This window comes from Phyllostomus discolor, chromosome 4 (assembly GCF_004126475.2).
Source record: "Phyllostomus discolor isolate MPI-MPIP mPhyDis1 chromosome 4, mPhyDis1.pri.v3, whole genome shotgun sequence".
NCBI classification, from domain to species: domain Eukaryota; kingdom Metazoa; phylum Chordata; class Mammalia; order Chiroptera; family Phyllostomidae; genus Phyllostomus; species Phyllostomus discolor.
The window spans coordinates 25,172,413-25,188,867 of record NC_040906.2 but is presented as its reverse complement, the minus strand read 5'-3'; the positions used below and the strand labels follow the sequence as shown (position 1 = coordinate 25,188,867).

Sequence of the window (16,455 nt, the reverse complement as noted above, 5' to 3'; positions counted from 1 at the left end):
AACTGCAGTATCAGGCATTCTCCATTGCTCGCCTGCCTCCGCTTTCTATTCTTCCTCTCGTTTCATAGAAATTATTACTATTAGTCCAATAAGAAGAGAGCTTCTTCCTTTGGTGATTCATTGTTGGAAGCCATTTTCACTGACTTCAAGGGCCTGGGGATGAAACATGTTTATCCTTGACAGATCTTGGTATTTTGTTATGTTTCACAGGAACCTTTCCAAGTCCTTTTTTCGATAAGAACACAATAAATTATAAGGATGGAGACCACGGTTGATTAACTGGGTGAGCTTTCTAGAGTCCTTTCTGAGAAAATGCTGCACAGCGTTTCTAGTCATGTGCCCCGTGTGAAAAAGTACTTATTACCGAATGGCGAGCATCTTCCCTTCCATCTGAGCCAAAGATGCTATTAATAAAATATAGCTCCAAAAAGATCTTTTTGGAGCTATATTTTATTAATAGATTATGTTACATTTCTATGGAAATGTGATTTATTTCTCCTGATTCTAATATCAATATCCCACATGTAGGAACTAGGTACAAAATGGGGAATGGATAATATGCTCTAATTAGAGTCTTTCCCTCTCCCATCAGCATCTTGTTTTTCTTAAGAAATTTTATTTGATGCTTATCACTTGATATGGTAATATATCTACTAATAATACTATATATCTTTTTATATAATATATACACACTTTTGTAAAGAAAATGTCTGTATCTGTTGGATATTAGTCTATCTATGCTTTATAAATCAAGTCTACCTTATCAGTCAAATATTCAGATTTTGTTCCAGGCTGGGAGTTACTTGGTCTCTTTAAATTGACTTTGTGTATTTCTAATTCGCTAGTAGTAGAGTAAATTCTTACACTACATACACATTTAAGCACTTTCTAGATACCAGATGTTACCCAGGATACAAAATGAGTTGGGTCTTCAAGGATAAATAGGACTTTTGATTAATAATAATGATAAAGATCATTATTTTAATGAAAGCGAGGAGCTAGCATTAAAGGAGCACTCTTTGTGGTTAGGCACTCTGGTAAGTCATGTCTCATGTGACACAACAACTTGAGAGGTAAGCCCAGAATAATGGGGAGGTGCTGAAGTTTGACCGACAGATTTCTAATTCTGGCTTTATCACTTTACTGGCCATGTAATCCATCTAGCCTGTCAGTGCCCCCAGTTTTGGAGATATTGATGGTCACTACCTCCTAGCAGTGGTATGAGAAATGAATATACAGTCTGGTATTATGTGCTTTGAACATAGTAATAACTCAATAAATGTTAGCTACTACCCTCCTTATTGTATAGATGAAGAAAATGATTGTGTCTCAGAGAAGCTAAGTAATGTTTGTGTATTTAAAAAGTAGTTTGAGCCAGGATTTGACCTCAGACAACCTGGGTCCAGAGTCTAGGTTCCAACTGCTACAGATTCTAGTAAAGGGAAGATTAACAGCAGGTGCAGCAGCTCGATACTGTGCATGTACATGGCAGTGGGAAGCAGCCACCAGTCGATGTTTCTCTCACGTCAATGTTTCTCTTCTCTCTCTTGCTCTCTCTCTCTCTCTCTCTCTCAAAAATTAGTGCATGTATCCTCAGACGAGAATTTAAAAAAAAATAAAAAGATTAGGGAGTTTACAGAAGAGGTATCACTAGGCAATATGCTTGAACCTTTTTTCTTTTTATTCACAACCCAAGTGCTGTAGTTCCATCAGCTCTGCCTTCTCACTGCTCTGTGTTGTCGACTTGACTCAAGGATTCTGACGCCAGCCAGAAAAGTTCGCCAGGTCCCTAAGTATGTGCATAACTTTTGCTAAGGGGACCAGACATTGCATACCCACTGGCTGCATTTCTCCCTGTGGAGGGAGTGATGAAGTTCAATTGCAATCAGAGATTATTCCACAACCAACATGACAGCAGAATAGGGTTACAAAGTCACATGCTTCAAGTACAGCCAACTTGGTGGAGTGTTCGCTGCACAGTTGCTCAGGGTCCCATGTTCATCAGAGCCCTCCCTGAGCTTGGTTAAATGCTCTGCTCTCACTATCTGGAAATTCTTAAACATTTTTGAACATGGGCTCTACATTCTATTTTTCACTGGGCCCAGATGCTACGTACTTGGTCCTAGAAATATGAATTTGATGGTACCACACTATAATCCCATGTGACACCCATTTCACAGTAAGGGCATTCCTGTTCATGGGATGCAGGCTCCTTCTGTGATCCAGTGGATCCCTTCAACTAGATGATGCTTAAAGTGCACTGCCAGCATGTTCCCCTCTGACACCATTTTTCCTGACTTCTCTTACTTTCTCTCTTACCTCTGACAAGTACTTCTTTAGCCTGTGTATATAACTAACTAAATATTGTCCTGGGTGTATATCTTTAAATTGACTTCGTAGATTTATAAACAGACCATTACCTATTTATTGAATAGATTAACTCTGAGAGAATTCATGTTTCCTGATTCTTTAAGAAGTTCCTCACATGTTACTTACATGTTGTAGATGAAATTAATGTTATTAAGTTTAAAACTTCTATGAAAGTGGAATTCGCTGGCAGAGCAGACTGGGTGATGGAATATAACCAAGAGCTTTTAGGTAAATAGAGAAATGTGGCGAGAAACCCAGTAGTCATCAGGGCCGTAGGTCAGCTGACCCATGACAGTGATGCTGTTAAATAAACAGTGAGAACAATGGTTGGGTGAGAGTTAAGGACACATATACCTGTTTTTATCCATCACTGTCAATAGTCAGGGCTTGCAGGAGGTTTTAATCCTTGGCAATTTGACAGGCAGGGAGAGAGCTTACGGGAAAGCAACATGATTGAGGGCTGGAAAGTAGGGGATATAGAAGAAAGTTTAAAAGATAGTAACACAAAAACTTTCTCTTGTCTGGAAGACAAAAATAACTAAGAGAATTTTAAAGTCTTTAAGCACATGAAAGGTTTCCTTTTAATGAATTTTGTAAATATATTTATCTCATTTTAATAATAAATTGAATGTGGAATTTCAACATGAAGAATTTGCAGAAAATAATGATAGACACTTGGATTACAAAACCCACTGAAACATTAGAATTTTATTTGTGATTTTTTATTTTAATAGCATTTGTCCATCTGTATTTGTTTAGAATATGAAGGTATGATTTAAAAACCAAAAGCCTATCAATCAAAACATTTCCCACCTGCTCTTTCTTAGGGGACTATCAATGTAGTAAATTTAATGAAACCAACATTATTTTACTACTTGTCCACCGTAAAGTATTACTGGTTCCAGGTGAGTAAGTCTTTACAAGTGACCTTTGAAGATTTAATAGAGGATTTTAAGTGAATGGAATACCATGCAATGAAAGTTTTACATCATACACAAAATTGAAAGGTAAACTGGTGAAAAATAAATTTGCAAGATTAAAAGACAAATTTAATATACTTAGAAAGAGTTTATATGCATTAATAAGAAACACTAAAAGTGAAATGGAAATGAAAGACAAAGGTTATGAGCAGACAATCCACTGAAGAAATAAAAGTGGCTTATACAATAATTTTTGGTATTTGTAGTAATCAAATAATTGACCTTTAAACAGGAGGAGATAATTTTGTCAGCAAAATTAGCAATGATTGAAAAAATAATACTACTGTACAAAGATAACCTCTACTTTCATGTATCCACAATGGTAAAATTATTTATGATATGGGTAATTATGTTATGAAATATTATTCAATTGTAAATTTATTTTTTGTAGATTAAAATAGAGAAAGTTACTTATAAGAAAATTCTAAGTGAAAAATATCAGAAAATGAAATTGTGTGCTATGCAGTACAGGTCAAGTAATGTTAAGATAAATACGTCATACATAGAAAAGAACACTGGGGGAAAAACACCAACAATGCAGTAGAAGTTTTCTGGGATTTCTGATGATCTTGTGTGTCTTTACTACTGTATACTTTCAGAAGTCTCCCTGGTGATAGCCTTTTGAAGTTTTGTTCTCCTTCCCCCTCTCCCACATCCTTTCTATCTCCAGCCAACGCCCACCACACACTGTAGGGAACTTGGGGAGTGTGTGATCTCCACATCTCCTTGCCCCCACACTTTTCTTTTTGCCTAGAAAACATAAAGGCCTGGGGTAACCAAGTTCAAAAGCAGCCCTTGGGTTTTGGAGTCTAAAGACTGCCTTTAGAAACCCAGTATTGATGATGGTCCTAGCAACCTGCATTTGGGGATCCAGTCCTAATTTTAAAACTTGCATTCCCTTTTTTATTGCCATAAGTATACTCAATGTGTTTCAGTTTTAGATTTGGAAATAAATCATGCTTTTTATGCCTATAGAATATAGCTTCGATGCTTTAGGAAGACCTTAGGCCCCAAAATTACAGAGTTATCACTGACTTGCAAAGACCAGCTCCCTACAGTTAGAGACAAGAGCTGAAATGCAGTTACTCCTGGAAGTAACGTATCTCCCGTGACTGCGAGCAGGGGCAGGGACCCCAGGCTTCTTGTCTCCAGGCCCCAATTAGCAAGACATCATTCTCCGTGAGTATAATAAACCCACAATCACAATTACAAATCTTGACATTTAGATGCTCCCCAAGTCAACACCCACCCCAGCAGGGTTAGCCACATTATCACTAGTTAAAGAGATGTAGAGCAATTAGAAGCTAAAGGAAAAGGTTAGCCCTACCACTCAGATGGAAGGAGTTCAGCAGCTAAACCCACCTGCAACAGAAGTGGTAATTTTTTAAAAAATATCAGCTTTGAAGCCCTGTCACTCATGACAAGGCAGGTCTGAGTCTGAATGGGATGTTTAAGAGAAGTGCATCCTCGTCTCTCACTCAGGCTGCGCGCTGACCTTTCCGCGGTCTCCACCAGTTGCTTGGCTGTCATGAAATGCCGGGGAAGGAAGAACATCGTTGGGCCTGTCGTGAGGTCAATCATCCAGTGCTCAGGCCAATTTGCTAAATGTGTCCATGCTAAAGCGTCTGCTCCCTAACCGGTCTGATGAAATGTAGTACCAATTAGTCAGCAGCTCATTTTTAGGGAGCTCTGACCTTCTTTGTATTTGTAGTCCACTCACTGCCTTACCTGGCTTTGGGGGAATCTCAGGCCTGGAACACAAGGCCACCTCAGGGACATGTGACGTTGCTGAAACTTGTCTGTAGGCCATGAGGGTGACAGGCTAGGCGACGCGTATTTCAGGCCAGCACTGACCTATTTTAATTAGTATGTCCTGTGTGGTTTGCAACCCACAAAGATATTGCATACAGCTCAAGTGCATGCAAATGATATTCTCTTTGAAAATTTTAATGATATAGTAAGATCCCATTGTTTTTTTCTAGCAACCTATCAGTTCTTTATCTGTCTTTAGAAGGTGGTGACTTTGTCATTGTTCTCTGCAGAGGTTTGTTGTCTCAAAGGTGTTGTCTTAAAAGCAGAGAGGTTTCTTTCTTTCTTCCTTTCTTTTTTACGAAATCGACTGCTCTATTTGCAGCCAAGTCTCATAAATTAAAATACTTGTCAAAATAAATGAATAGTATGTTTGTTATATTCATGACTTAAAATCACATTTGATTGCTTACTCATTAATCCACAGAATTAAGCAATGCACCCTGGATTGCAGTCATTAGTACAAATAAGCAGGGTTCTTCTGATAGTCAGAAGTAATGGAGAACACTGTACAGCGGTGTTTGTTTCAAAACTAGGTATAGTAATGTGCAAATTAGTTTTCCAGTTTCAAAAGGCTTCCTCTGGAAGAGAATCAGATGCATTAATATAGTCCGCCGGGAAATGGGATTGGGATCATTATATACTAAAGTGGATTTTAGATGAAGAATTTGCGGAATGCAAATTTGCATTGATCCTTCAGTATGGGCAGAAGCTATCTTACCCTATATAGGAGGATGTGTGGCAATGGAGGGTATCTGTATTCCTAATTGCGTGGAAAATCAGGACACCGGAAGATAGTGTCCACACAAAAGTGTAGACATTCACATAAAAGAGGCTTTGAGGTCCATCTTGGATATAGCAGAAAACAAATCGCTCTGTTACCTGCTCCCCTTCTATCCTCCAGTTACCACAGTAAGAGTCTGGAACATAATGTCAGTAGTACTTCTGTTCTCCAATGTGTAAAATGGGGATGATGGTGCTTTTCTCATAGGGTTTCCTATGAGTATAAAATAAAATATGCAAGCACTTCAAATGGTGCCTAGCACACGATGAGGATTATATGAGTATTTATGAACTATAAAATTTTAATGATGTTACCCCCCAGTGTAGGTTCACTTATAGATATAGGCAAGAGCATCAAGGATCTGTGTGCCATGTGACTGTGATGATAGAGTTGTGGACACAGTGCTGTAGAAACACCACAGAACCTGATCAAGGGCCTCCTATGGCAGATTTGAACTTCATTTTGAAAGGCAGAAGAATATGTAATGAAGAATTCATGCCAGATCTGTGATGGAAAGAACCCTTGGGCAATAGTGTTGTGGGTACATTTCAGGGGGCTGGACTGGAACCCGCAGGAGAATAGAGGCCCTTGGAGTGGATATATGTGCACCCAGCCAGAGGCACTGTGCCATGCCATTGACCCCTGAAGAGAGAAATCATCCTCAGATTCCAGTAAATTATTGCTTTTGCTCTATTCACATACCTGTGGGTGGCTGTGGTAGCACTGAGCCTTGGCAAAGAAATGATCAAATCATATGTTTCTGAGACAGCAACCACTTTGATTTGGTTAGAGAGTAGAAATTGCAAGGAAGTAGGGAAAATAAAACTGAGCCAGTAAAATATATTCAACCTGGATCTCATAACATTGTAAAGGCATGTATGCTTTATAATTAACAAAATATTTTTCCAAATTCTATTTTATGTCTTCTAGTGTGAGATATAGTTGCTTCTAATGAAATATTCTTTCAAAAAGGTTAGATATGTGTGATTTAGATAAGAATAACTTGAAGAAAAGCCAATTGTATATTCATGTGTCCATGCTTTTTCAAATATCTCAACCTGGCCTTGGCTGGTGTGGCTTGGTAGATTGAGCTTCAGCCTGCAAAGCAAAGAGTCGCCGGTTCTATTCACAGTCAGGGCACATGCCTAGGTTGTGTGTTTGGTCCCCAGTTGAAGGCATGTGAGAGGCAACCACACACTGATGTTTCTCTCCCTCTTTTTCTCCTTCCCTTCCCCTCTGTCTAAAAATAAATAAATAAAACCTTTTTAAAAAATCTCAATTTGTATCTTCATCTTCAGTAATGTGTACCTTCTATATACATTCTGTCCTGAGACCTTCAAAGCCTTTGGGATTGAATAAAATTGAGGAACTATTAATGGCAAAAAGACCCAGATGTGAGACTTTGGACCTTGAATTCAGCTCAGAAAAGAATTCACAGCCAAGGAACTCAAATACAAGCCAAAGTTTATTTAGAAAGTCACAGGTAGAAGTGAGCTGTGGAAGAAGTGAGCCAGCTGGGCTGCGTGGGCTCAGGAAACAAGTTACAGAGGCAAAAGAGGGCCCTTGGAGCTTAGGAGAAAGGAAGCAAAGGGATGTGCCTTGAGGGAAGAAAGAGGGAAGAAAGATGGAGGCATGAGAGAGGGAAAACGAGAAAGAGAGAAAATGCCCGAGGAAAGAAGAGGGGGAAAGGCACAGTCTGCTCCAGAGAGAGAGAGCTGAGCTCAGGGTCCTTTGTCTTGAGGCCTTTTATCAGCTTTCCAAAGGTGGGGACACTAGGGGAGGTCCCTGGGGAGGGTCTCAGTAAAATATTCATCAGCTTTCCAAGTGTGCCCTTTCTGGGTCATGGTCATCACAGCTGGTCCTGACATCAGCCATGACATTGCCCCACCTGGCTTTGCTGCCTTTCTGGGCCTGGAGCTGAAACAAAACTGAGGCCTAGATGCTATCTCTAGTTTGACCAAAACTCTTGTCTCTGTGGTCAACAGACTGAGGCTTTGTTCTTAAGATTAGTTGATGCTGGACAGAACCACATTGTCCCGAAAGCTTAGTGCTTAAGAGGGCGGTTGTGCATGGGCTTGTGTGGGAGTCCTGTGAGGCTGTTCTCCTGCCCCCGTGTTCCTCCTCTAAGGGGGTCTACCACATGACTAGTGACATGCCAGGGGAGGAAGGTCAGGGGAGGGACCGAACCACATCACCAGGCATCTGAAACGTCGGGATCTGAACAGCTTGACCAGAGACATACTAGGGGAGGAAAGGTCACTGTGGGGGCTAGGGTCCGTTTTCTGCCCTGGTGACCGTCTGTGTCTGGTCTGTTGGTCCTTCTCTGCTCATGTCTGTCTAACTGCCCACTCTTATCAGGACCGTCTAGTAGTACCCTGGGTAAGTGGTAGGCAAACCACCCAGTGCATTGGGGTCATCTCTGAGGATTCCCTAGCCAATTTAACCCACGTATCTTCTACTTTCCTGTGTATCTGCTTTTTAAACATGTGTAATTTAGGGACAGTGGAAATATTATTACTAACAAGTCAGGTATGTTCAGTTTTTTAAAATCTCTGGCATTTGTGTTATGCTGACTATGTCTGAAACTTCTCCAGACTTCTCCATCTGTTTGCTTTTTCTCTAGCTGGCCCAGGAGTCCCCTAGGAGTAGGGCTTGGTGGCTGGCACCTGACCTCCATGGACCCTTTGGCCCTGCTGTGGGTGCTGGAGAGCCCAGAGGACAGGCTCCTCGGGGTCCCCTGTGTGTATCAGACCTGAGTTGTGAGTGTTGCTTCATGCATGGTGAGCTCTCTTACTAAGGAAAGTAAAGAATGCAGCAAAAACAAACTCAGGATTCCCTCAAACTTGTCAAATGATAATAATAATGCATTATCTTTGAAATTTTAATTCAAGTCAGAGGGAAAAAATATGATTTAGTATAAAATGTGTTTAATGTATACTTGGCTTCTAGTAACTACGTAATTAAAGAAGGTCAATGTATTTTTAGCTGAAATATGGGTGTTTTTAAATAGGCATATCTTTTTTATTATAGGGCAATGTAGGCAGCTGCCTCTTTAAAAAGTGATAATGATAAATAACATCCTTAGTACAGTTAAATAAATCACGTTATTTTCTTTTAATGAAGCTTAAAGTTGTAAAGTTTGTAAAGGTCCCTGTTATAGATTTTCAGTTTGAGAGGGACTGAAAATTGGTTTCATCTCATTTACTGAATGCTGATGGAACTTTCTGAGAATCTGAGCGGCTGCAAACTTGCTCTGAGGATGCCAGTCTGATGGCTAGCACCTGATTAAGATACTATGCACAGCCCTGCTAATTTTAAAAATACAGATTAAATGCTTTTAGCTCGCTGTCAAAATCCTATGAAGGAGAAGAACCTATTTTCCAACCTTTGTTTAAAGTGGCATAAAATTAGCTCCCATCACCAATTGTTATTTAGTTGCAAGCAGATGCATACATTTAAATGAAATTCTGCAGTGTTTCACCCTCTTCCCAAAGGTGATAATGTGTTTTCCTCCACTTGTGAAATTGTTGTAATTTCACAGTCTTGCTTAGATTTAATTGTGTTTATTAAGATTTGAGACAAATGATTCCAATTTTATTTTGTAGGGTAGTGTTTTTTTTCTTTGTCTTTTAATTTTACTTGATAGTTATTGGAAATACAGAATCTGTCTCAAACAGTAAAAAATAGCACGAGGTTGTTAAATTTAACAGTTTAACCCACAGAACTCAATACTGCAAACAAGCATTTCTTAGCAGTGCATTAGTTCACTTGACGTGTAATTAAAATAGAGCCATGCATTTCTCAGTGTAATTACTAATAAAAATATTTCTAAAAAAATACAGTGTATTATATTCTACAGGCATTTGAATCATTCTTTTTTTATTCTCTATGTAGGCCAGAGATAATAGCATCAGATTATAAACTCAGGCTGTGAAAGTGATAGAATGCTCTAGGTTGACGAGAGCGCAAACCACATCATGAATATTGAAGGACCTGCACTAAAGGCCCTTCATGGCATTGTTATTAAAATATTTACTTGTCAGTGTAAAAACCAAAGGCATCAGGATAGTGCTTCGAGTCAGGGTAGAAAGAGAACAGACAGCACAAACCGTGTGTTGCTGGGTGGAAGAACAGGACCGCGTGCACGTCTAAGGGTTATGTGTTCCTGCGTGATGAAGAGCCAGGAAAAAAAAAAATGAAAACAGAAATTACCTATTCGATGTGTTTGATCTTGGTACTTCCTTTGTTCCTCTGTCAACCCTGTGAAGAGATTAAAGAGAAGCAACAAAGTGAGAGTAGAATAGGAATAAACAAGTCAAGTGGGACTCAGTCTGCAAGCCAGGGAATGTTAACTCCAGCAAGGAAAGGAGTGGACATTCAGCCTTCCGTGTGTAGCAGGCTCCGTGCTGAGCACCCTGGTGTGTTATGAAGAAAGTTCATATTCCACCGCTACCCCTCAGCCCCCAGCCAGCACACCTGCACGCACACACTCACACCTTTGCTAGTGAGGCCTGTCCTGGAGCCTTCTCATGTGAGGAGAGAAACGTCTGTGAGCCCGTGAGGAGAGAGCGACGGCGTGCAGTTGCAGTTGCAGAGGAGATGTGGCTCTTTGGATCAAGTCTGTCCCTCAGGGTCACGGATGTTGGGAGTTACCCGAAGCACCTTAGTTTCTTTTTGACCTTCGTTTTGTTGGCGGTGACTTTTACATTATTTTAACCATGACAAGGTAAATGTGAAAAAAATTAAAATATTCTCTAAAATAAACTATATGGGTGATAGTTTTCCTAGGCCAATCCTAGTTTCAGAGGTTCCTGCCAGATGCCCCTCGGGGCGCTAGTGGTCAGGGGGTACTTGTTGCCGCCAAATCTAGCGCCTATTCTTTGCATTGGGAACATCATCGGCATAGGCCATTGAAATACGGTTATTGGAAATAATTTATGTACATATTATCTCATTAATATATTTTTACGTGTTTTTCTATGTCTTATTTATAAGGTAGGTCCTTATAAATAGCTGACCACTCCACCTTGACCACTCAAATAGAGGAACAAAACACATAAGATAAACATTGTATATATTCCTGATGCCTTAAATTTAATGGCAGTTAAAGAGAAAGTTTTTTCTTATTAAAACAAGCACAGAAATCGGATACACTATAAAATACTTGTAAATTTATTTATTTTTAAAGGTTTTATTTATTTATTTTTAGAAAGAGGGGAAGGGAGCGAAAAAGAGGGAGAGAAACATCAATGTGTGATTGCCTCTCATGTGGCCCCTACTGGGGACCTGACCTGCAACCCAGGCATGTGCCCTGACTGGGAATCAAATTGGCGACCCTTTGGTTCACAGCCCACACTCAATCCACTGAGCTATACCAGCCAGAGCCAAACTTTTTAAGTAAAGCTGAGCACTTTAATTTTGAGCTCAAAGCATGCCAATTCAGGTTACTCCTCCACTCCCCTGGAGCTTTACTCACACTTGTTTTTAAACACCTTTGGGGAACTCACACACACCCAGAAGCTTCACACCAGATCCATCACAGTGGCATATTGGCAGAAGAGCAAGCAGAGGAGTCTCTGGGGCCACACTGCCAGCCCTTCCCATCACTCCACCCACTGTCCACTCCTCCCGCAATACTCCCACGCCTTCACAGAACCACTGAGCAGAGTCTCCTTTTCAAAAATGAGCCTGAAAGGGACCGAAAGGACACATGGTCTCCATTTTAGGTGCGTGGTGTTGCAGACGCAGCTTCTCCCGTGGCTGAATAGAAGATGAGGAATTCCTCCCCATAATTACAAAAACAACCACCAAAACAATGACGATGACACTTTGAGCACTGTAGGGGTTGTTTGTACGCATTCATTCTTTAAAACATTCAATTTGAATGTTTAAAAAACACATGAAAAATCTAGGTATCTTATTTTGTCTCTCTATTAGGTTTTAGTATCTGTTTTTATCTCATTTCACTCATTTTATTCCATGAAATATATGTTGGGTGCCTATTATGCCATGTCTACTTTTCTAGGTGATGGACCTATAGCCAGTCATAAAATAGGCAAAATCACTGTCTTCTCTGAGCTTTCTTTCTAGTGCAGTGGAGACACAGGCAATAAAATAAGGCAAAAAAGAAAAGATGTAACATTGAGAGGGTGATGAATGCTGTAAAGAAAAATAAAGGAAGAGCTAATATAGGATATAACGGAGATGCTGCATCGTATACAGTGTGGCCAGTGAAAGCCTGCCATCACAGCAAAGATCTGAAGAATGGAGAACAGGCCATGTGGATATCTGGTGGGAGATCCTTTCAGTCAGAGAGAATAGCAAATGCAAAGACACTGCACCAGAGCCAGAGACAGCGTAGCTAGGCAGTATCCTGAGAAGGAGGGAGAGGAGAGTCAGAACCTGAGGTCTGAAGTGTAACTGGGAGCCCGTTACTGTATAAGCTACTGCAAGGCCTCGGGCTCTGCTCTAAGTGAGATGGGGAGGTGAGACAGCGTTCTGACTGCAGGAGCAACGTGAAGTGCCTTATGTCTGAGCAAGACCACAGTGGCTGTCCTGCGGAAAACGGACTGAAAAGGGGCACGGGTGGAAACGTGGAGACCAGTCAGGAAGCTGTTGTCGTGATCCAGGGGAGAGACCGTGGTGACGGGTGACAGTGGAGGCAGCAGGAAGTGGTTGAACTCTGGTTACATTTTGAGATTTGTTGACAAATCGGGTGTGGGGGTGTATATGAGACAGAGCAACGGAGCAACTGAGAGGTGGAGGGAAGCGCATCAAGGGTTAATACAAGGATTTTGTCCTGAGCTACTGGAAGGATGGATTTCCATTAAATGGGATGTAAAAATACTGTGTAAAAGCTCTTGAAGAGCAGTTTTTCAGTTTTTCAGTTCTTGACGTGTTCGGTCAGGCAGTAGACCAGATGTGCCTGGAAGAGGCTCTGGGTTGGATTTATTGGCATATGCTTATATCTGTGCCACTAGACAAAGAGATTGCCAAACACATTTAGACATATCCTCGAACAGTTTTAGAGATGAGGAAGAATAAGTACAAAGAAACTTAATGAAGAGCTCAGAGAGTTAAATGCACACACACACACACACACACACACACACGATGGAATATTACTTGGCCATTAAAAAGAATGAAATTTTTCTACTTCCGACAATGTGGATGGATCTAGAGGGTTTTATGCTAAGTGAAATAAGTCAGACAGAGAAAGACAAATAACGTGAACAAACAAACAAACTCATAGATACAGAGAACATTTTGATGGTTGACAGATGGGAGGGTGGCTGGGGGATGGGTGGAAAAGGGGTAGGGATTAAGAAATACCAATTGCTAATTATAAAAACAGCCACAGGAATGTCAAGTACAGCCTAGGGATATAGTTAATAATATTGTAATAACTATGCATGGTGTCAGACGGGTACTAGATTTACCTGGGTAATTATTTTGTAAGTTATGTAAATACCTAATCACTATACTGTACCCCTGAAAATAACACAATATTGAAAGTCAACTATAATAAAAAATTATTAAAAGAGAGAGAAAGAGAATGTATTGCCTAAAAGGAAAGTGAAGAAAGTACTTTAAAGAAGAAGTGGTGATCAGCTGTGTCCTAAAATCAAACCGGGGGAGTACCTGGGACTTTACAATCGGCAGACTGCTTCCAACCTTGACCAGACCCCGGCCAGCAGGGTGGAGGGGAGGGAGCTTGACTAGCATGACCTCAGTGGGAAATGCAGGAGAGAGTTTGGAAACTGCTCTGTGCACGGCTTTTTCAAGCTTTACCTTAGAGGGAAGGATGAAATGGGGTGTACCTGTAGGCGCAAGTGAGTCCTGAGAAGGCTGTTTTGTTTTTGTTTTTGTTTTTGTTTAGAGTGGGAGAATAAACAATATATTTGTAGCCTGAGCTTTCTGTGCATCTCTGGGAATTAGATACTTAATTTCCAACAGAGACCTGTGGGAACAGGAGTTTTGATTGGAAGTCAAGGCTGTGTGAACAGGTCATGTTGGATCATGGGGACTTTGGGAAATGTCAGCGCTGCCCTGGGTGACGTGAGAATTCCGGCATCATAGAAGGAGACGGGCAGAGGCCCCAGAAGGTGGGTAAGACAACAGAAGAGGAAGGCTCCAAACCAAATATTGCCTGTTTGTATTTTGCGTAGAAGTTAGTTGACTGCAGTGTCTATGGGGTCAGTGAAAAACCTTCCCCACGCCACAGAAGTTTAAACAAGAGAAAATGTAATAGAATTTCTCCCTTCATGTCCAGCTCATCTCTGTGCAAGAGGTCATTTTGAATGGGTTTGAAGGCGGGGAGCAGAAGCCGTTTTCATACCCCGGACACTTTGGAACTCAGCACGCCTTCTGCCCAGGAGCCGGAACAGTGGTTTATGTTAAGTAGCATATCTGTGTAATGGTGTCTGCTAGGAACTCTGCCATCCGGTTCTGTAAGTGTCCCGATGAATCAAGTAATCGAGCTAACAAGCACCTACAACATGCGGTTTAGATTATCAGTGCTGAAACAAGTTTAAGCCTGCATGCACTGTAGCTGTGGAGGTGAACGCTGGACGGGGAGTCTCATCAGCCAGCGCCCACGGTGCCGGTGACTTTGGGCACCCCAGATTCAGGGACTGGTCCTCTTCCTTCCAAGGACACAGACTGTATTTCATTCATCAGCACTTCACCCATACATTCAGAGTGGGCTCTGCAGAGACAATTTCTGTCAGTCACGGAATTGGGAGACAGACCAAGCAGCTAACGACAGAGATGATGAAGTCTGGGGAGACCTTAGGCCTCACTAGCATGGTCCTCGAGAAAGCCATGCACTCCCTGTATCTTCAAATGGTAGAGCACATTCTTTAGGGCACAACAGCCGCATGGACAACTACAAATATTCCTCAGTATGGCCTCTCTTCTTACAGCTTTCTTTTTGGAAAATGGTTGCATCCGTGCAAAGAACAAAGTGACACATCGTTCTTTAGTTGTCACTTTGAGAAACACAATCTCCAAATTACTGTTTTCCTATTTCATGCATTGGTATAACATTGTTACTGAATACTTTCTGAACTGGAAAATAGTAAAGTATCTTAAGAAAAATGTGACATAACAGCCATGGATAATTATTTATTTTATGAGTCATTTATTATGGCTTTTGTATTATATTTTGGATTGGTGTTCTGTTTTTTTCCTCTTTGGCCCAATATTTAAGACATACATTAAGAGTTAAGGGTGTAACAAGAGGGAAAAGTAAGGTATTGCTCTCAACTTACATGAAACTGTTCATAGTACCTGTATAGTAAGCCACGTTGCTTAGTTGATTAGGGCACTAAAATAAATGTTACTAATATGTGTTAGAATCCCCCAGTATCTGAAGTTGAAATTATAACTGTCACAGAAATAGGGATGAAAATAACACTTCCACCATATTTTAAAAATTGACTTTATTTTCCTCTTTGGGATTTAAAATTTTCAAGTCTTCACTTTGGCCAGATTATTAGAAAGAGATAGTTCTATGGATTATTTTTATGCTAGAATAACCTTTCATGATTAATCCATGCAAGCCTTCTCTGAAATCAGTTCATCAGAGCTACCAAATAAAAGGAGAAAATGTGTGCACTCACTTTTTAGAAATTAAAGGAATGCCTTTGGAGTAGCATTTGTCTCCTGTGTTGAGAGGAATGTCGGGTTTTCCAATTAAACAAGTCTCCATACTGGAAATGAGCAATGAATTATGACAATTATTTTTGAATATCCAATTTGCATATTGCTAATCGTATTCATTTCTTTGGAACGTTTGAACTTGGAATTTGTGATGTTTTGACTGGTTACCCCCGCGCTTGTGTCATTAACACTGTGGCCGATAAGGTTCCCTTCTGAGTGGGGCTTTGAGTGCCTTTCCTGATTAAATGTTGGGGTCATAAATAGGCTTGTTTTACTCAGTGAATGGAAAATATGTGGAGGTTCACTAGCAGGGTTCACACTTGCACACACTGCACTTTACGGGGTTGACAAACCACTCTCTGCACTGCCCACGGCGCTCACATTTGGGCTTTTGCACACCAAAAGTAAGAGGCGTTCAGGGCTCCTGGAGGGCAGTGCTGTCGGCTGGCCAAAAAGGCCGTTTCTGCCGGGTTGCCGTCACTGTGCATACAGCGGTGTTTGTCCCATTAATGGACTATTTTATGATATTTTGCCCTTATTTTATAAAAAAATGACTTGGAAATTGGCAAGCATTTTTATATTAATGACATGTGAAATGAAGTGGCGGTGAAGATGGCAATCATTAGGTTAAAGGTGCTGATGTTTATTCTCATCCAAATTGGCATTCCTTGGACTTAAACTCGTCAAATTGTCAGTCGTGGAGGAAAAGGACAAAACTAAATGCATGCATAACTATGGGTTATCCGTGTGTACCAGATAGACACAAATCCTGTGTAAATGGGCACACTTTAGCCCTTCCTTATGATTGGGTCTCAAAGGAAAGATATGATTATGGGTTTCATAACATTT

General features: G+C 40.7%; 1 protein-coding gene across 1 annotated transcript in view; it reads left to right on the top strand.

The window, feature by feature from the left end:
- Positions 1-16,455, top strand: part of PARD3B (par-3 family cell polarity regulator beta) — a 972,625-nt gene that overhangs the window by 365,676 nt on the left and 590,494 nt on the right. The window lies entirely within an intron of this gene.